Source organism: Lepus europaeus, chromosome 14 (assembly GCF_033115175.1).
Source record: "Lepus europaeus isolate LE1 chromosome 14, mLepTim1.pri, whole genome shotgun sequence".
Taxonomy (NCBI): Eukaryota; Metazoa; Chordata; class Mammalia; order Lagomorpha; family Leporidae; genus Lepus; species Lepus europaeus.
In genome coordinates, this window is record NC_084840.1 from 80,150,899 (window position 1) to 80,171,815 (window position 20,917).

At 44.1% G+C, this 20,917-nt stretch overlaps 1 pseudogene; it reads right to left on the reverse strand.

Annotated features, from left to right (window-relative positions):
* Nucleotides 1-447: 447 nt before the first annotated feature.
* LOC133773478 (adenomatous polyposis coli protein 2-like) lies at nt 448-8,456 on the reverse strand (annotated as a pseudogene).
* Between the last annotated feature and the right edge of the window lie 12,461 nt (nt 8,457-20,917).

Genomic DNA, 20,917 nt, shown 5'->3' on the forward strand with positions numbered 1-20,917 from the left:
GGTGGGCTGGGCCACGGGGTCCCCTCTCTTGCTGCGTTCAGGCTCCTGGGGTGTGATGAGGTTCCGGCCCCCAGGCCGTGATGGCCCTGGAGTCCTGTGGTCCTGGTGCTGTCTGCGTGGTCCATGCAGAGGAAGCTGGGAGGGAGGCACAGAGCCAGGAGCCACCTCCAACGCCTGCCTTGCCCACTGTGCCTCGGCAGTGGCGTCCCAGGGCAGCAGAGTTAGCCTGACCCCAGAATCCCCCGAGGAACCCCATCCCTCTCATAGGCCTGCTGGCCTGCAGCCTCCCCTACAGGGTGGAGACCAGGGTAGCCTGGTGGCCCCCTCCCCTCCCTGCCACCTTTCCCTCGGGACACCCCAGGGTGCTGTCTGGGATCCAGCCCACACCCCTGCTCCCCCAGCTGAGGCTGGGAGTGGAAACCAACTGGCGGAGCCCTCATTAAGGAATTAGCAGGAGTAGTAATTACAGGCTCCAGTTTTGCTCAGTGGCGACAGCCCCAGCCCGCCTCCTGAACCTGCTCCCTCCCCTAGGCCGGGTGAACCTTGGGGTTCCAGCAGTGGCTCCCCTAGGGTTGCCTCTAGGGCGGGCACTTGCATCCCATTCCCTTCTGCGAGGAGGCCTTGGCGAGGTGAGGCCGCGGTGAGCTGGCCTGCTAGGCGCATCTGCACAGCATCCGCCAGGCTGTTCTCCAGGAGGCCAGCGGGTGCAGGGACTGGGGCCTTCTCCTTGGCAGAGTCCATGGTGGCCCTGGGCACGTAGTTGAATGGCGAGACGTGCGCTGCGCGGCTCGGGGAACCGTGCCGGTTGGCAGGGAAGCCCCCCATGGCGATACTCAAGCCCTCATGGGCGAAGGGCACGGGGGCAGGGCCCTTGGCTGGGACAGGCCCATCCACATCGCTGCCGGTTGGGGCCTGGGAGCCGGTTGGGGCGGGGGGCTGCTCCCTGCTCTCCAGGCTTGGGGACGTGCTGGCGTTGGTCTTGGGCTGGGCCACCTCTTCCGTCTGCACCACAGCGTCACTGGTCTTCCGCGGCGGGGGGCCGGCGGGGTCCTCCTCGGACGAGGCGCCCCGGAGCGGCAGGGCCTAGGCGGGCAGGGTGCTTCGCAGGATGTGTGCGACGTCCTCGTCCCAGATGCGCCGCCACGTCGTGCCTGGCGCGACCACCCTGGGCAGTGGCAGGGCGTGCGCTGAGGGGGCTCCCAAGGCCCGCTGTCGGGCCTGTGGGCCACGCTGATGTGGGGCAGGGAGAAGTAGCGCTTGACCGTCTCCGGCCGAGTGATGTGCTCTCTGAGCTGGTGCGCCGGGTCGCACGCTGGCCGAGGCCGGGACTGGACCCTGGCCTGGTCGGCTGCTGCCGGGGGGCCGCCCTCAGCTCATCGCAGTGCGAAGAGCAGAGGAAGACGGTGGGGAGCGCGGGCCGGCCGCGGCGGGGCGACGCACACTGGGAGGTGGAGGCAGAGGCGGCGGAGGACATGTCCATGCGCCGGCAACGCAGCAAGCAGGGAGACTCCTTGATGAAGGTCAGTTGGTGCCGGAAGCCCGAGCGGTCCGAGGACTCGCTGCCGCTGGAGCGGGCGGATGCCACACGCACCAGGCCCAGTCGGCCCCCACACGCCCCCGCTGCCCCCTCGCGGCCTCTGGGGCTGGGCTCCGGGGTGGGCCTGGCCAGCGGCGGCGGCCCGGGCCTGACCAGCCTCTGCATGAACGGGGTCCGGACGGGCGACTTCTGGGTCTTGTGCTGCTTGGCTGCGCCGGCGTCTTGGGCACGCAGGGGGATGCCGGCCGGGCAGAGACCCTGCAGCTGGGGTGGCCGGGGTCGACTTCCTGGGCAGAGGCTGACAGGCGGGCAAGGTCTGGGAGGAGCTTGAAGAAGGGGTCTTGGCCAGAGGAGCAGGGGGGTGGCGCTCCTGGGGGGATGCTCAGCGACGCCAGCTCCGAGCTCCTGCCCAGCTGGTGCAGGCTCCGAGAGCGCTGCTCCCCGGGCGCTGGCCCCTTGTCTGCGGCTGCTGGCTGTGCCTGGCTGGGGGGTGCTCCACGGCCTTCCTCGGTGTGGCCTAGGGGCCAGGGACAGCTTTGGGCTGGGGCCGGGTGGCCGGGCTGGGTTCCTAGATCACTGTTCGCCCTCGGAGAATGGCCAGCACCCCCGCCGCTGCCTTCTGAGGGCCGCCAGGGGCACCGGGGCTCGCGCCGCTCTTGGCTGAGGCTAGGCTACATTTCTCCGGCTGCCAGGCACTGCCGGCCCCGACCCCGGCCCCAGGCTGGCGCCTGCTCCTGCGCTTGAATAGCTGCAGGGAGGGGCCGTGGACAGAGCAGACCCCAGGGACAGGAGCGAGTCGGACTCAGAGGAGGCCTCGCGGGGGGTGCAGCCACGTGACGTTGGAGTTGGCGCCCTCCTGGATGGCGGGCCACTCGACGCTGTCCAGGTCGGAGGCCCGGTCTGAGCCAGCCGCCTTCTCGCCGCAGTCCCGGGGCGCCTCCGCCGGCCGCTCCTCCTGCCCGGCAGCCCCGGCCTTGCGGCGCCGGGGGCCAGAGGCCAGGGGCCGGCTCCTGGGCATGGCTGAGCTGATGCAGCCGCACAGGAGCACCTCGGAGCGCGCCCTGGGGGAGCTGTCGCGCCCGCCTCCCCGGTGTGGGGCCTGGGGGGCCCTGGGCTCCGGCCCTCCCAGGTGGCTTGCCGGCCGCTCACAGGGCTCCGGCTTGCTAAGCGAGCTGCCTGAGGAGCTCAGAGAGTAGCAAGGTGGGGTCTCATCGGCGATCAGCCGGGGCTGGGGGGGGGGGCGCCTGGGCCAGAGCGGCCTCCTTGGCTGGGTCCTGGGCCTCCTTCCCGCGGGATGGCGGACGGTCGCGGCGGGGGCGGCCCGGCCAAAGAGGGCGCCTCCTCAATGTCATAGAAGCAGTACACGGCCTCCTCCTCGGTGGGTGTTGTGAGGCACAGGGGTCTCCCTCCTTCCCCTCGACCCCGGTCCTAGTGGGCACTTGGGGGCCGGGCCACGGGCAGCTCTAGCCCGGCCTGGCTCCTTCCTGTGCCCTGGGTCTGCTCCAGGCTCCAGCTGGTGTCCCCGGCCTTGAGCCGGTGCCCCGAGACTTGGCTGGCTATTGTGAATGAGACTGATTTTACAAGTTCTTTCTCAGCTGTGACATTGTTTGTGTATATAAAAGCTTTTGATATTTGTGTGTTGATTTTATATTCTGTAACTTTGCAAATTTCTCTTATGAATTCCAATAATCTCTTAGTGGATTCTTTTCGTTCCCCTATGTAGCAGATCATATAATGTACAAACAAGGATAATTTGATGTCCTCCTTTCCCAATTTTACACCTTTTCTTTCTGTCTAATGGCTCTGGCTAAAACTTCCAGAATTGTATTGAACAGCAGTGGTGAAAGTGGACGTCCTTGTCTGGTTCCGAATCTCAGTGAAAATGCTTCCAACTTTTCACCCAAAAGTATCCTGGTGACTGTTGATTTGTCATATATTATCTTGATTGTGTTGAGAAATGCTCCCTGTATACACAGTTTGCTTAAAATTTTATCATGAAAGGATTTTGTGTTTTACCAAATGCTTTCTCTGCATCTATTCAGATAATCATACATACAGCCTTCATTCTTCAGTTAGCTAATGTGATGTATCACATTTATGGATTTGTGCATATTAAACAATCCCTGCATATGATGGATAAATCACACTTGGTCTGGGTGAGTGATCTTTCTGATGTGGTGATGGATTCTATTGGACAGTAATTTGTTGAGGATTTCTGTATCTATTCTCATCAGAGATATTGGTCTATAGTTCATTTTCTTTGTATCTTTTCTATTTTTATAATTAAGATCATGCTGGGTTTGGGAGGAATCCAGTCCTTTCAGTTGGTTTAAATAGTTAACATGAATTGGGATTAGTTTATTTATATGAGAGGCCAAGTTACAGAGAAAGGGAGATACAGAGAGACAGTATTCCATCCCGTGGTTCACTCCCCAAATCCAACCCAGCTGATGCTAATGCACCCAGGAAAGCATCGGAGGATGACACAAGTACTTGAGACCCTGCACCCTTGTGGGAGACCAGGATGGAACCCTTAGCTCCTGGCTTCTGGCTGACCACGCCCCACCCCAGATACTGCAGCCATTTGGGGTTGAACCAGAGAATGTAAGATCTCTCTCTCTCTCTCTGCAGCTCCATCTCTAAAATAAACAGGGGGAAGTGCTTGATGCAGCAAGTTAAGTCACCATCTGCAGTGCCCGCATCCCACATGGGTGCCAGTTTGAGTCCCATTTAGCTGTGTGGTGATGTACCTGGGAACATAGGGGGAAATGGTCTGGGTCCTTGGGCCCCAACCTCCCTTGGGCAACCTGAAAGAAACTCCTGGCTCCTGGCTTCAGTCTGGCCCAGACTCAGCTGTTGCAGCCTTTTGGGGAGTGAACTAGTGCATAGGAGACTTTTCTCCCTCTCTCTGTGGGGAAGCGCAGGCTGACCACCTGTGGGAACCTCCTCATTTTTGTATCTACATAGCTTACAGCAATCGGTGGACCACAAGGCCTACGAAAACAACCAGGTGAAACAGATGAAACAGAATGTACTCAGCATAAGCAACCAGAAGGAACCAGGTGAAACATGCAAAGATGCCAGAGATGAACTTTCGACCTGAGGCTATACGTGCCCTTTCATCTGATCGGACGTCATTAGCATAAACTGCACGTGAAGAGAACCGCTATTGGCTGTGGAGCATGTGCTCCACGGGACTTGGGATATAAAGGACATTGGGATCTGGGCGGGCCGCCGCCGCCGCCCCCTCCTCCTCTTTTCTCCTCTCCTCATTTTCCTTCTGTCCCCATGAGTAAAGTTCCTTGAGAACCGAGAAAGAGTGAAAGTTCCTTGAGAACTGATGAACAGTGACTGCGTTGTGACTGCGTTGGACCCTTGCTGGTGAGGGTCCGACACTCTCTCTGTGTAACTCTGACTTACAAATAAATATTTTTGAAGGATCAGAAATAATTTTCACAATTTTTGATGTTGCTTTTCCTTTTTTTTGTTACCAATACATTTTATTTGAGAAGCAGAGTGAGAGAGATTGAGAGATCTTCCAACTTCTGATTCATTGCTCCAATGACCACAATGGCTTTGGTTGGCCCAGGCTGAAGCCAGGAGCCTGGAACCCGACCTGAGTCTCCCATTGGGGTGGCAGGGGCCCACATACTTGGGCCATCCTCTGCTGCTGGATGCATTAGAATTAACATTAGCAGGAAGCTGTATTAGGAGTGAGGCATTAGGCACCCAAACCAGCTCCAATAGAGGATGCCATCATCACAGGCAGTAGCTTAACCAACAGTGCCACAATGCCGGTGCTTGATGTTCTGTATTCTTAACTGGAATCACTTTGTATCATTTTCTGTATGGACCTCCATAATTTTTCTATGTTTCTGTTTTACTGATATAAAAATATATTGTATTAATACATAAATTATTATTTTAAAATCTTAAAAACCAGTTTCTATATTTTCCATTGTAATCATCATTATAATCCTTAAAACAAACTTCAGAGACAAGTCTAACCTTTGCAAACAATATTTTGCATTTATTGACATTGGAAACATCCTGTTAGTAAAACTTTCCATTATCCTAAGATTAACAGTTTTCACAGAATACAAATTAATTATCCTATCATGTTTAGAGCTTTTGCCTTATAAGCCACTTTTCCTAATTGATAGTTTATATTTTTAAGGAGTATTCATGCATCCTACTGCTTTTACCATTTATTTTAAAATGAAAACTATGGATAACAGTTACTGAAAAGATTGTGAATGGGAGAGAGGTGGCTTGTGTTTGGAAATTTAAGCCATGGTAATGGCCTCATGAATAACTGACAGAATTAATGTATCAATTGACTTAAAATATGTTCCAAAATCTGTATATATGAAATACATGAAGCTTGCATACCTTAAATATAAATTAAAAAAAAAAACAAACAGATTTTGGGTCCGGCGCCGTGGCTCACTTGGTTAATCCTCCGCCTGCGGCACCGGCATTCCATATGGGCACTAGGTTCTAGTCCCGGTTGTTCCTCTTCCAGTCCAGTTCTCTATTGTGGCCCTGGAGAGCAGGAAGGATGGCCCACATGCTCGGGCCCCTGCACCCACGTGGGAGACCAGGAGGAAACACCTGGCTCCTGGCTTCAGATAGGTGTAGCTCCAGCCATAGTGGCCATTTAGGGGGTGAACCAATGGAAGGAAGACCTTTTTCCTCTCTCTCCTTCACTGTCTAACTCTGTCAAATAAATAAATAAAATTAAACAAAAAAAACCACAGATTTTTCCAGAAGAATTAAAATTATTTAGCCTAGGTTCTTGCTTCAGCAATAGGGATCTTTTAAATTGAAAGTAGTTTAATAAAAATTACACCTATATTACCATAATGTGGTCTTGTACCTAAATACCATTATTTCTAGGGTGGCATTCAGGGCACTGACATTTTAAGAAATATGGCACCCAGTTCTCTAATAATATGCTATGAGTGTTTGGATCTGGATAATCTGAAAGATAAATATTTTTCTATTGTAGAATTTCAGACATAGAAGATCATTCAATGATCCAGATGTAAAATTAAAATAATGTGGGGCTGGTGTTGTCTTCTCCTGGCTTATACCACTGCATGCAATGCAGGCATTGCATATCTAAGTGCCCGTTTGAATCCTAGATTCTGTGCTTCCATTACAACTCCCTAGCAATGTGTCTGGGATGGTAGCAGATGGTCCATGTGGTTGGGCTTCTGCCAGCCATGTGGGAATCCTGGGTGGAGTTGCACATTCCTGGTTTTGACCTGGGCAGTGTTGGCCATTGTGGCCATTTGGATAGTCAACCAGCAGATGGGAGTTCAATCTTTCTCTCTCTGTCTTCTTCTCTGTCTCTTTTCTTTCTCTCTCAATAAATAAAAAATTAAATTAATCCTAATCCTTAAGAACTTTGTGTCCTTGATACCATGTTAAAGACATAGCTTTTAGCTTACAGAAAAAATTAATAAAATTTGTAAATGCCTTTGTCAAGTGGAAGTTTTAAGAAGATTCTCATTAGGCACATCTGTGTAAGAGGAGTTTTAGGCTTTCACATTTTTCTTCCTGTAGTTTCAGATAATTTGAAACCCTTCATTACCATTCATTTTTCTTATCAGTGCCTAGCTTTCTAGATAACCATAGTATTTTCCTTTGCTTTATATGTTCAGTAATTTTGTAAGAACATGTCTAAGTTTAGAATGCTATGGGGTGATTTTCTTAAACACATTTACACTGCATAAACATATATTATCAAGTATATTTTGCACTTAAAGTGTTTTAACTCTAGATTTTCAGCATGTGTGTGTGTTGTTGTTTTGTTTTTGTTTTTGTTTTTGTTTTTGTTTTGACAGGTAGAGTTAGACAGTGAGAGACAGAGAGAAAGGTCTTCCTTCCATTGGTTCACCCCCAAAATGGCTGCTACAGCCTGTGCTTCGCTGATCTGAAGCCAAGAGCCAGGTGCTTCTCCTGGTCTCCCATGTGGGTGCAGAGCCCAAGCACTTGGGCCATCCTCCACTGCCTTCTCAGGCCACAGCAGAGAGCTGGACTGGAAGAGGAGCAACCAGGACAGAATCTGGCGCCCTGGCCAGGACTAGAATCTGGGGTGCCAGCACCACAGGCAGAGGATTAGCCTAGTGAGCCACGGTGCCAGCCATCAGCATGTGTTCTGTTCCATTGCTTCAGTTTGCTTCTGCATTGGCACTGTGGCTGAATTATCTTCTCTATGTACAACATTTGTATCCTTTCAAATCTGTTTTCTTTTTTTTAAAGGACTTATTTATTTATTGGTAATTTTCTCTGTTAATAATATGTCTTTTGGGCCGGCACCGTGGCTTAACAGGCTAATCCTCCGCCTTGCGGCGCCGGCACACCAGGTTCTAGTCCCAGTTGGAGCTCCGGATTCTATCCCGGTTGCCCCTCTTCCAGGCCAGCTCTCTGCTATGGCCTGGGAAGGCAGTGGAGGATGGCCTAAGTCCTTGGGCCCTGCACCCGCATGGGAGACCAGGAGGAAGCCCTGGCTCCTGGCTTCGGATCAGCGAGATGTGCTGGCCACAGCGGCCATTGGAGGGTGAACCAACGGCAAAAAGGAAGACCTTTCTCTCTGTCTCTCTCTCTCACTGTCCACTCTGCCTGTCAAAAATAAAAAAAAATTAAAAAAAAATAATAATAATGATAATAATATGTCTTTTGTTTTATTCTGACCAACCTAAATAGATAGGATAGATGTTAATTATCTTTATTAGTTTCCACACAGGGTTTTGTTACACTTATTTTTTTTTCCTATGTTTTTCAAGTTTTATTGACTTTTTTCACGTTTCACAATAAAGTGGCTATGCACTGGCTCATGTGTGGGCATGGGGACAGACAGGCACGTTTCCATGGGATGCGTGGCTGAGCAGCACTGGTGCAGATTCTTCATGGCGATGCCCAGCTCGCTGACAGACTGCGCTGCACGGTGCAGTGCTGTCGGCGTCCTTGGCTGTGTCTGAGATGAATTCTCAGCAGCCAGGGGATGACCCGAGAAATGCGTGGGGCAGAGGCCTCAAAGCCAGCACTGTACAGGTCATAACGAGTCGCTGTGTGGGCATCTCAAGCGGTTCATTCTTCCGCCATAGAACAAGGGAGCCCCCGACTTCCTGTCTCTGTTTTATACTCTGCAGTGCACAAGCCCATGAGACACAACCACTAGGGGGCGTCCTCACCACAGGCGCCGGAGCCACCCAGGGCCGGGCTGCAGTCCCCACAGGGCTGACCTTGTTCTTCGTGCTGGGGCGCCACTTCCGGGACCGCATCATTGAACTTATCGTTGATGCTGCAGTTTATTTGGACTGCTCTGGGGAGCTATTACAGCCCTGGTAGTTTATAAACCACAGAAATGGACTCACAGTGGATGCGGAAGTGGGGGTCTCAGATCACGGCCCTGGCAAGTTGGGGTGCATCAGGGGTCTGGTGTCTGGTGTCTGGATGGACATTCCCAGAATCTTCAAGTGGATAAATGAAAAGACGCACACTGGATCTATCTTGTGAGGTTGATGAATGCGCCTGGCCACCTCACAGCCTCACCCGGTGATAACCCCATTCCCTCTTGGCCACCTGTCAGCATTTAGTGCTCTGATCAGACCACAGCAGACGTTTATCTTCGTGTTCTACCTGTTGAGTGGGGTTTAATTTGCTCTTTTTCTAGTTTCCTTAGGTGGAAACCAAGGTAATTGATTTGAGACAATTCTTCAAAAATTTCAGAGAAAATTCAGTTCTCTTTTCAATGTGATTTTTTTAAAGATTTATTTACTTAGTGAAAGAGTTGCACACAGAGAGAAGGAGAGGCAGAGAGATAGAGAGATAGAGAGAGGTCTTCTATCCGCTGGTTCACTACCCAATTGTCTGCAACAGCTGGAGCTGTGCGGATCAGAATCGAGAAGACAGGAGCTTCTTTGGAGCCTCCCACATAGTGCAGGGGCCCAAGCACCTGTCCACAGCAGAGAGCTGGATCAGAAGTGGAGCAGCTGGGACTCGATCCGACACCTATATGGGATGCTGGCTCTGCAGGCTGCACCTTTACCCGCTATGCCACAGCACCGGCCCCAAGGTATGTTGTTATAAAGAACTTCTGAAAACCCCTTAGAGACATTTACTGCTATTTTTTTCTTTAGTGTCTCTAAAGATTCATTACACAGATTCTCTTATGTTGTTTTTTCATTCAGCATTTATACCTTCTAATGTCTTCATTAAGTCTTGGACTTAGTTTTACAGAAATGTGTTCTACTGAGTTGTTAGGAACTTCAGTGTTTTCCTGATACTTCAGTGTGATAGTTCTTTTGGATTTGGTTTGTGGTCATATAACATAATTTGTATACTATCATTTTGATATTATCCTGTAATTAATATTTGTTTTATGGCCTACATCTATTTTGGTAAATCTTCTATGGATACTTGAGAGTGGTGGTTTCACCTGTATATTCTTGGAGATTTTCTTCCAACTCATTCTGTCATTTGCTGAATAAAAAATACTGGGATAACAGATGATACTTGCCATTTTTTTTCATTTTAAATACTTTATCTTATTTTACAACATGCATTTTCAAAGTCTATTGGATGTAAAAATTTTAGGATTATTGCATTGTCTTGATTAATTGAACTGCTTGTAAATATGAAATGACATTTTTATTGCTCATGGTAGTTTTAGTTATTAAATACACCTTGCAAAACTCATATTCCTCAGCTTTGATTTGTCAAATGTTAGTGTGGCAAATATTTTCCATTTTAAATGAATTTGTGTTTTTACATTTAATGTACATATCTGATGGGAAGTATATAATTCATCTTTTTTCTGTAGTGTCTAATCATTTGACTTTTCATTGAGATTTTGGACCACTTTCTTTTAAAATGATTGTTTATGTAATTCAACTTATCTGTCACAATACTGCTTTCTTTTAATTCCATATGTTGTTACACGATTTTGCTTTATTTTAGATGACTATTTTATTTATTTTTATTTATTTGAAAGACAGTTACAGAGACAGGTAGATACAGAGAGAGATCTTCCACCCACTGGTTCACTCCCCAAATGCTTACAATGGCTAGAACTCAGCTGATCTGAGGCCAGGAGCCAGGAACTTCTTCTGGGTCTCCCACACAGGTGAGCAGGAGCCCAAGCATTTGGGCCATCTTCTACTGATTTCCCAGGCCATCAGCAGGGAACTGGATCAGAAGTAGAGCAGCTTGGACTTGAACTGATGACCATTTGGGATGCCAGTGCTGCAAGTTAGGGCTTTAACCCCCTGAGTCACACCGCCAACCCCAACTACTATTTTATGATTTAGTTATATTTCTATTTTGGAGGAATTATTAATTAAAATCCTTTGTTTTGATACCTTAGTAGCTGCTTTACCAATATTAACATAGATTTCTACTTATAGTCTTCTACCTGGAAGTAACACCATAGCACATTATATATAATGAAAATACAATATTTTCTCCTTACCCTGTTACACCCTTCCTGCCAGTGTAAGATTATAATTCAGTAAATTTAGAAAAAAAATGCTATTTTCCTTCAGATATTTTTCCTCTCCATTTTGGGGGCTTATATTAGTCACTTGAAGTTTTATCATAGTTCAGCACTGTCTCAAAGATGCACATATTTTTATGATGTGTAATTTATATTAATTTCCATCTAGTATAGTGACAATCACTGGCACTGTGATTTATATATTTACAACTGTATGTTATTAAAAATTATATATTTACAACTGTAGGTTATTAAAAAAATGTTCATGCTTCCACTTACCTGTTTCCAGACTGATTTTTTGATGCAATTAAGTTCCTTATAAACAGGTTCATCTTTTCCAGTCTTGTCTTATGATTTGTTATGTGGGTCACAACCATGCTTAGCCTACGAGTAATCTCCTACTCCTAAGGCAAAAACTTTTATTATTGTTCTTTTCACTGTCCCATGACTAAGGAGTTTTCAGTCTGGCTGATAGGAATGGATGATTAAGTGCAGCACTACATGGGCACCAGGCACAATTTCCTGTAATGCCAGGCACAATTTTCTGTAATGTCCCACCCACAGTATTTGGGAGTTTTCTGATGGGCATGCACTGCAAATAACTTGGATTAGAATTCAGATGGCCCTCCACAGTTCCTGGTTCTTTCTCATTCCTGCCTTTTCCTCCCCCATTTGCTGCCCTGTGATATGGGACTGCCTTTGTGTTCCCAGATGCTCAGCTTCATCACATCTGCTCAGGGAGTCGGGGAGACACTGCCTCAGTTCCCTCCCCTGTGATTTGGTCTAGAATCTCTCTCTAGAAGGAGCTGTGGAGTGTGGGAGGCCTACTTCATTTCTTTTCCGTCTTTCCGGTATTGGCTTCATTTCTTGAGGCCCGTTATTATGAACCATGTGTATAATGCAGGTTTTTTTGTTGTTTCATGTAGTAAGATAAACAGCCCTTACTTTATCTTGGTCACAGGCAAACTGCATTTGAGCTTCAGCATGTGTTATAGATTGGCTAAAATAATCTCCCTTTTCTTAACTGCTTTGTGCTTATCCTTTATTTTTCAGTCTACTTATCCTATCTTTAGGAAAATCTTCCCTGGGTCTGTTGTAGATTGAATTCTCTAATTCAATTCTAATTAATTCTCTAATTATTCTTCTTTTTTTTTTGACAGGCAGAGTTAGACAGTGAGAGAGACAGAGAGAAAGATCTTCCTTTCTGTTGGTTCACTCCTCAAATGTCTGCTATGGCTGGCGTGCTGCACCGATCTGAAGCCAGAAGCCAGGTGCTTCCTCCTGGTCTCCCATGCGGGTGCAGGGCCCAAGCACTTGGGCCATCCTCCACTGCCTTCCCGGGTCACAGCAGAGAGCTGGACTGGAAGAGGAGCAACTGGAACAGAATCTGGTGCCCCAACTGGGACTAGAACCTGGGGTGCTGGCACCGCAGGTGGAAGATTAGCCAAGTGAGCTGTGGCGCTGACCTAATTCCCTAATTCTAATTCTAATTCTAATTCTAATTCTAATTAATTCTTTCATTAAACTCTGTTATCTCAATCCACTACCTAAATTTAGAATTGTAATTTTATTTTCATTTCTTCTCCACTAGATTCTAACCTTAATAAGAAGAGGAATTTTGTGTATCTTCAGAGCCTAGTATAATGTCTTACATAGTGTGGATTCTCAATATATATTTGTATTCTTAATAAATATTGTACAGTTAATGGGAAAGTTACCATATCTTTATATAAAAGTATTCATTTATTTTTCTCTTATCTTCATACTGAACAAGTATCACCTGGAAATGGAGAATGAGTAAAGCAGCATGAGACAATTCTGGAAAAGTGTATGTGAATATTTCAATAAAACTTAGAGAATTTTCAGTGATTTTATAATGTCACAATGAAACCTACAAGCAGGAGAATCTGAGATTCTCTACAAGATAGGCTAAGTGAAGGATAAAATTGATATTCTCAAGTAAAAGAACATCTAAACAAAATAATAGCATGCATGTTACCATATAAGTTATACACTGATTACTGGAAGTAGTACAAAGCAATAGGTTAAAGAGCAAAAATAATGGAGGATGGCCCAAGTGCTTGGGCTCTGCACCCGCATGGGAGACCAGGAGGAAGCACCTGGCTTCTGCCTCGGATCGGCACATTTTGCGTCCATAGCAGCCATTTGGTGGGTGAACCAGTGGAAAGGAAGACCTTTATCTCTGTCTCTCTCTCTCTCACTGTCTAACTCAGCCTGTCAAAAAAATAAAAATTTAAAAAAAGAGAAAAAATATGGTGGGAAGCAGATATGAAGTAATTTGGTGAACTAAAAGGCCTGTCACTTTAAATTTGAGAAAATAATAAATTTAGGAAAATCAATGAACATTTATATCATTTACTATTAAAATCACTAATGAAATACATGAGCATCTAAATGTATACTTTATAAAATATCAATAACCAGAGAGTTATTTACAGTCCTCTAGACCACCAGAAAAGTTAAAACCTGTATCAACTCAAAAGATAGATTTTGCATAGGGTTGGTGCTGTGGCGCAGTGGGTTAACACCCTGGCCTGAAGGGCTGGCATCCAATATGGGCACCAGTTCAAGATCCAGCTGCTCCATTTCTGATCCAGCTCTCTGCTGTGGCCTGGGAAAGCAGTAGAAGATGGCCCAAGTCCTTGGGCCCCTGCACCCACATGAGAGACTGGGAAGAAGCTCCTGGCTCCTGGCTTCTCGCTTCGGATTGGTGCAGCTCTGGCTGTTTTGGCCATCTGGGGAGTGAACCAGCGATGGAAGACCTATCTATCTCTCTCTCTCTCTCTCTCTCTCTGCCTCTCAACTCTCTGTGTAACTCTTTCAAATAAATAAATAAATCTTTAAAAAAAAAAAAGATAGAGCTGGCGCCACAGCTCACTACGCTAATCCTCCACCTTGCGGCGCTGGCACACTGGGTTCTAGTCCCGATCAGGGCACCGATCCTGTCCCGGTTGCCCCTCTTCCAGGCCAGCTCTCTGCTGTGGCCAGGGAGTACAGTGGAGGATGGCCCAAGTCCTTGGGCCCTGCACCCCACGGGAGACCAGGAGAAGCACCTGGCTCCTGCCATTGGATCAGCGCGGTGCGCCGGCCGCAGCGCACCTACCGCGGCGGCCATTGGAGGGTGAACCAATGGCAAAGGAAGACCTTTCTCTCTGTCTCTCTCTCACTGTCCACTCTGCCTGTCAAAAAAAAAAAAAAAGATAGATTTACTGTATTGGTAAAAGGCAGTTCTCATGGGGGGTACATATGGAAGCCACCAAGAAACCTTAGCAAAAGTTTTGGTTTGTTCATCCCACAATGAAAAAGCCAAGCAAGATAGACTAAGTTTCTAAGTGCTAGGATTGTCTTACCTAGGTTAATTATGATATATACTGCTGGTAGTAGTAAATTCAAATACAGAAAATGTAATTTATATTTTGGTTGCCAGAATTAGTACTGAGCAATATTATATGAGCAATCTTCTAATGACAATAACATGCTTATGTATCTGGTGAATAAAAGTTCATTATAGTTGCATTAAAATGGATAATTAAAAATTTAATGACGATAATTCAAGGAAGGACAATCCATTTATCTGAAACATCATGAATGATTATATATCCAAGTGGTAGCAGTAAATTCAGAGATGAACAAATATACAAAAGATATACAGTGCTCAAAAATGATATTGCATTTCCATAAATAGACTTTATTACTTGATAAGGACAATAATAATATGAAAAGCAGATATAAAAAGTGGAATTTGGTAAAAAGTATATTACAATTACAAAAAAGAAAAGAGCATATGTATTTTTAAAGATTTATTTTATTTATTTGAAAGAGTTAACAGAGAGAGGTAGAGCCAGAGACAGAAATGTCTTCCACCCATTGGTTCACTTCCCAAATGACCACCACAGCCAGAGCTGTGCTGATCTGAAGCCAGGTGCTTCATCCGGGTCTCCCACATGGATGCAGAGGCCCAAAGACATGGGCCACCTTCTACTGCTTTCCCAGGCCATAGCAGAGAGTTGGATTAGAAGTGGAGCAGCTGGAACTTGAACTGGCACCCATCTGGGATACCAGTGCTGCAGGCTGGGGCTTTAACCCATTGCCCCATAGTGCTGGCCCCCATATGTATTTAAAATAAAGATCATGGTAATAATTAGGAAATTTTTCAAGGAAAAGTAATTATATCTAGAGATACTCTTTATTTTTTCAAGATTTAGTTATTTATTTTGAAGGAGTTACAGAGGGGGAAGGAGAGAGAGAGAATTTCTAGCTGCTTGTTAAACCCCTAGGTGGACACAATGGCCAGCACTGGTCCCAGCCAATTCCAGGAGCTTCTTCCAGATCTTTCACGTGGGTGGCAGGGCCCAGAGAGCTGGACCATCATCTTGTGCTTTCCCAGGCCAATTTCAGGGAGCTATACCAGGAGTGGGGCACTTGGGTGATAAATTGGTGCCCATAAGAGATGCCAGTGCTGCAATTTGCAGCTTTACTTGCTATGCCAAAACACTAGCTCCTAGAGATACTCTTTAAAATGTAATAATGGAAGGCACTGTTATATAGAATTCAGGAATAAACAAAACATATACAGCCAATAATGAGAACATTGTTCCATTAGGCTATGCTGGTTCTGAGCAATGTGTGTAATTCAGTGGCTAGGAGAGATTTAGTGTCAGTGGTCTCACAATTAAAATGTGAGCATGAACAGGAGTGTCAAATTGTTAAGTCAGCAACAGGAGTCACTGTGTACTTACACCCCATGTGGGATCTGTCCTTAATGTGTTGTCTAAGGTGAAGTGATGCTATAACTAGTACTGAAACAGTATTTTTATACTTTGTGTTTCTGTGTGGGTACAAACTGATGAGGTCTTTACTAATTATATACTGAATTGATCTTCTGTATATAAAGATAATTGGAAATGAAAAAAAAAACAACCTGGTGTTAAATTGGAAATGGCATAGAAAATTAATTTTAAAAAAATATTATGTGGGATCTCTGTCTTTTATGTGCTGTACACTGTGTACTTACACCCCATGTGGGATTTGTCCTTAATGTGTTGTCTAAGGTGAAGTGATGCTATAACTAGTACTCCAATGGTAGTTTTTTCACTATGTGTTGCTATATGGGGCAAACTGTTGAAATCTTTACCTAATATATACTAAACTGATCTTCTGTATATAAAGAGAATTGAAAATGAATCTTGATGTGAATCGAAGGGGAGAGGGAGCAGGAAAGGGGAGGGTTGTGGGTGGGAGGGAAGTTATGGGAGGGGGGAAGTCATTGTAACACATAAGCTGTACTTTGGAAATTTATATTCATTAAATAAAAGTTAAAAAAAAATGTGAGCAAGATGTCCTGAGGTGCACAGTGGGTGGAATGGCTGACAGAATATATATGATGTACACATCTGTTGGAAATAAATTCAAAGATAAACCTAAACATACAAAAGGGTTGCAGTTGTTAATATATATTGTTTATTGTAAGTAAAAACTCAATTTATAGGTGGAAGCATTGAGAAACTGACAACCAGTTAGTTATAATGACTATTTGGTGAAAAATTTAATTACATTCACATCAAAATTCAAGGGAAAACAGAAATGAATGAAACATAAAGTGAAAGCATGCAGTATATCCAATAAATCTTGAAGGAAGCATACTTGTAAGCAGCACTACATCACTGAGTTCAAAACAATAGGATAATTTGTGGGTTATCAGAACTAAAGAAAGACTTAAAAATATATGACCTGGAATGTGAAAATGATTATACTGGACAAGATTTTAAAAGCTGTGTACATAAAATTGTTAAGGAAACAGAAATTTTCATTTTGTTGGTGATATCATATTGTCGTAATTTGCTTTCACTATGATATTGATGATTCATATGGGTGATAATAATAAATAAAACAAAACGAATACAGCTGTTACAAATTATATGCTAATTACTGGAAGTAGTGCTGAGCATTGATGTAGGAGCAATGGTAGATTAAGAGCCAATAAAAGCAATTTATGTTCCATTACAATTGAAGAATAATAATTAGATAATTACAAAAAGGCTAAAATAGTTAAATCAAGTAAACATCAGGGCATTTATTAGGATAATATTTAAGAAAAAATATGTGCGCCAACAACTATACTTGCTGATTTCACAATATAAGGATTTACCATGAAATTCAACTACAGAAAAGGTAAAGAACACATCATCTTGAAAGGGAGGAGGGTTGGGACTAGTGTATGGCATAGAAGGTGAAGCTTACGCCTGCAGCACCAACATTCCATATGGGTACTGGTTCAAGTCCTGGCTGCTCCACTTCCAATAAAGCTCCCTGCTAATGGTCTGGGAAAGCAGCAAAGGATGGCCCAAGTGTTTAGGCCCCTCCACCCATGTGGCAGACCTGAAAGAAGCTCATGGCTCCTGACTTTGGACTGGCCCAGCTCCTACAGCTGCAGACATAGGAGGAGTAAACCAGTGGATGGAAGATTCTCTCTCTCAACTCTACCTTTCAAATAAATAAATAAATAAATCTTTAAAAAGAGAAAAAGTTAAGGGTTGCATTGATCTGAGAAATTGTATACAGTGTAGGTGTCCCAATTCAGTGGGGTAAGCTACTATCTACAATGGCTACATCCCATATCAGAGTGACCATTTGAGTCCTAGCTACACAGCTTTAGATACAGGTCATTTCTAATGTTCTTGGGAGGGAGCAGATGTTAGCTAATGTTCTTGAGTGCCTGCCACCACCCACATGGGAGGCTTCTTGAATTTCATGGCAACTGGGTTGGGTCTTGCCCAGCCCTGGATGGTGCAGCAATTTGGGGATAAACCATTAGATAAAATATCTGTGTCTCTCACTTTTCTCTCTCTCTCTCTGTATCTTTCTCCACCTCCTTGTATCACTATATAAATTTTAAAAAAGTAATAAAAATAAATATGAATATGTACATCGTCAGGAGAATGTACATAAATATCATCAAGTTTGGATGTCACATGGATTGTTCATCCAAGATGGTCAGAGCTTCACTATGCTAGTATTGACAGACATTAGGATATTGATAATAGACATGGAAATAGTATTCTTTTGAATGACAAAAATAAAATGGTAATGTTATGTTATAGCAAAATATTTTGAATACTGTAAATTGTAAGTGAAATGGTAACAATAGTAGTGATAAGTAGTTATAAAGGAAGATCTAATATGTATAAAACTTTTAAAAATGTATTTAAACATAATATTGAAAAATGAAAGAAATTAAATCCAGAGAAAATCATGCACTCAACAGAAGATTATTAAACATAGTTAAAATATCTAGATAGAGTTCACGAACACTTTCAAACAAAACGGTCAGTTTAGCATATGATAAAAATCTTTAGAGTGTAAAAATTATATGAGTTTCATAGGATTAATCACTACTTCAGAACTAGACATCTTTGAGCAACTGTGTTTGTGAACAATACCAGGACAAACTACAGAATTTTCATTGAGTTCATCATCTCCCAGTGAAAAAAAAAAACAATATTTCTCTATTCACATTACTGGGATTGGCACACACTGTGATAATGATGGTATGCACACATGGTAGTAATAAAAATAAGAAAAAGCTAAAAGCAAAAAAAGTTTCACATTGTCATGTAATATATAGTTATTACTGTCAGTATTCTGTTGGAGTCATAATAAATAATAGGATATCAAGCCAGTATAATGAAATTTGGTGAGAAATAATTAAAATTGCACTAAAGAATAAATATTATAAAACTGGAGATTTAAAAACAAGCAAACATCACTTCTTAACATGAAGAAAAAATGTGACAAAAGAATGACACTCAGGGATACTTCAAAACCAATGTTAAATTGAATCTCATCAGAATCCAGAAACAGTGAAAGGAAATGGATTTGAATGGGAGAAAGAACATACTGGATACAAATGGTCCTGAAAAATTTTGCCCATGAAAATATCCAGGAAAACTTCAACATTTTCACTGAGTTGATAATATCTCAATTAAAAAAATCTGTAATTTCATATTTGTTTACATTAGGAAACTGATGAGGGGCCAGTGCTGTGGGGCAGCAGGGTAACACCCTGGCCTGAAGGGCAGGCATCCCATATGGATGCTGGTTTGAGTCCCGGCTGCTCCACTTCCCATCCAGCTCTCTGCTATGGCCTGGGAAAGCAGCAGAAGATGGTCCAAGTCCTTGGGCCCCTGCACCCACATGGGAGACCTGAAAGAAGCTCCTGGCTCCTGGCTTCAGATTGGTGCAGTTCCAGCCGTTGTGGCCAATTGGGGAGTGAACCATCGGATGAAAGAATCTCTCTCTCTCTCTCTCTCTCTCTCTCTGCCTCTCCTCTATCTGTGTAACTCTTTCAAATAAAATAAATAAATCTTGTAAAAAAAGGAAACATGATATACACTGGTGACAGTAGTAAAATCAAGTGAAAATAAAGAAAAAGTATTATTTATATCACTGTATATATTGTGATTACTTTGTGTAGAACTCAGTCATTTTGTAGGAGTAATTACCAAATGGAAAACAAATATAAGAGAATGTAGTCAAAAGTGCTTTGAAATTATTTTTAAAAACCATTACATATTATGGGAACTTAAGACAATGCTACTTTATAGAAGAATCCTAATGGAAAGATTCTCTTGTGTTGACTGGTGCTATCAAAAATTTCAATACCAGTGATAAATTTGGAATTCCCAAAAATCACAAAATGGTTTCAAAAATGTGAGATTCTGGGGCCAGCACTGTGGCACAACAGGTTAACGCCCTGGCTTGAGATGTCAGCATCCCATATGGGTGCCAGTTCTAGTCCCAGCTGCTCCTCTTCTGATCCAGCTCTCTGCTGTGGCCTGGGAAAGCAGTGGAGGATGGCCCAGGTCCTTGGGCCCCTGCACCTGCGTGGGAGACCCAGAAGAAAACTCCTGGCTCCTGGCTTTGGACCAGCACAGCTCTGGCCATTGCAGCCAATTGGGGAGTGAACCATTGGATGAAAGAATCTCTCTCTCTCTCTCTCTCTCTCTCTCTCTCTCTCTCTCTCTTTCTCTCTGCCTCTCCTCTCTCTGTGAAACTGTGACCTTCAAATAAATTGATGAATCTTTAAAAAAAAAGTGAGATTCTGATAGCAAGAACAAGTACATTGGTGTCAGAACATTCAGAGATACTGTATACATGAAGGATTCCAAGAAAACTTAGACATTTTTCAGAAGGCTAGTAATCTTACAATGAAAAAGTCATTGAAGACATCTACAGACTCTTGATGCTGGATCAAGATACACTAAGAAAATGAAATTATATGTGGGTAATACCATTGAATTCAAAGACAATAACATATTTAATTGTGATAAAATGATATTGTCATATAAAGTATTTTGGCAGGAACAATGAATGCCAATAAAATATGATCTAATCATATAAAGATTTGCAGGAGATAAAATCCAGAACAGGTCTTGCCCCTTCCAGAGTGATCTTAAAGGAACCACATGAGCACCAAGAACTATGCTATTGAAATTTTCAACATCAATAAGAATGTAGTCTCATAAAAATTCCATAAAGTGTGAAAAACATCCTTGAAACAGTCAAAGAGTTTGGCCTTAGATGTCTCTGAGAAGTTTTGAAGATAAAAATTGCTTATTTTCTTCCAGAATTTTGAGTGAATTGACAGCAAAATGAAAAACCTAGCAAACATGGTCACACATTCACAGTGCTAGCATTGGTAAACACTATGATTTGATGATGTAATTTGGCAATACAAATAGAAAGTAAAGATTAAAACCTTTTTGCTTATTAGTGTATAAATTATACTGTCATTACTGATAGAACTGTTATTTTATAATAATAAAATGATAAGCACATATTTGTTGAAAAATAGT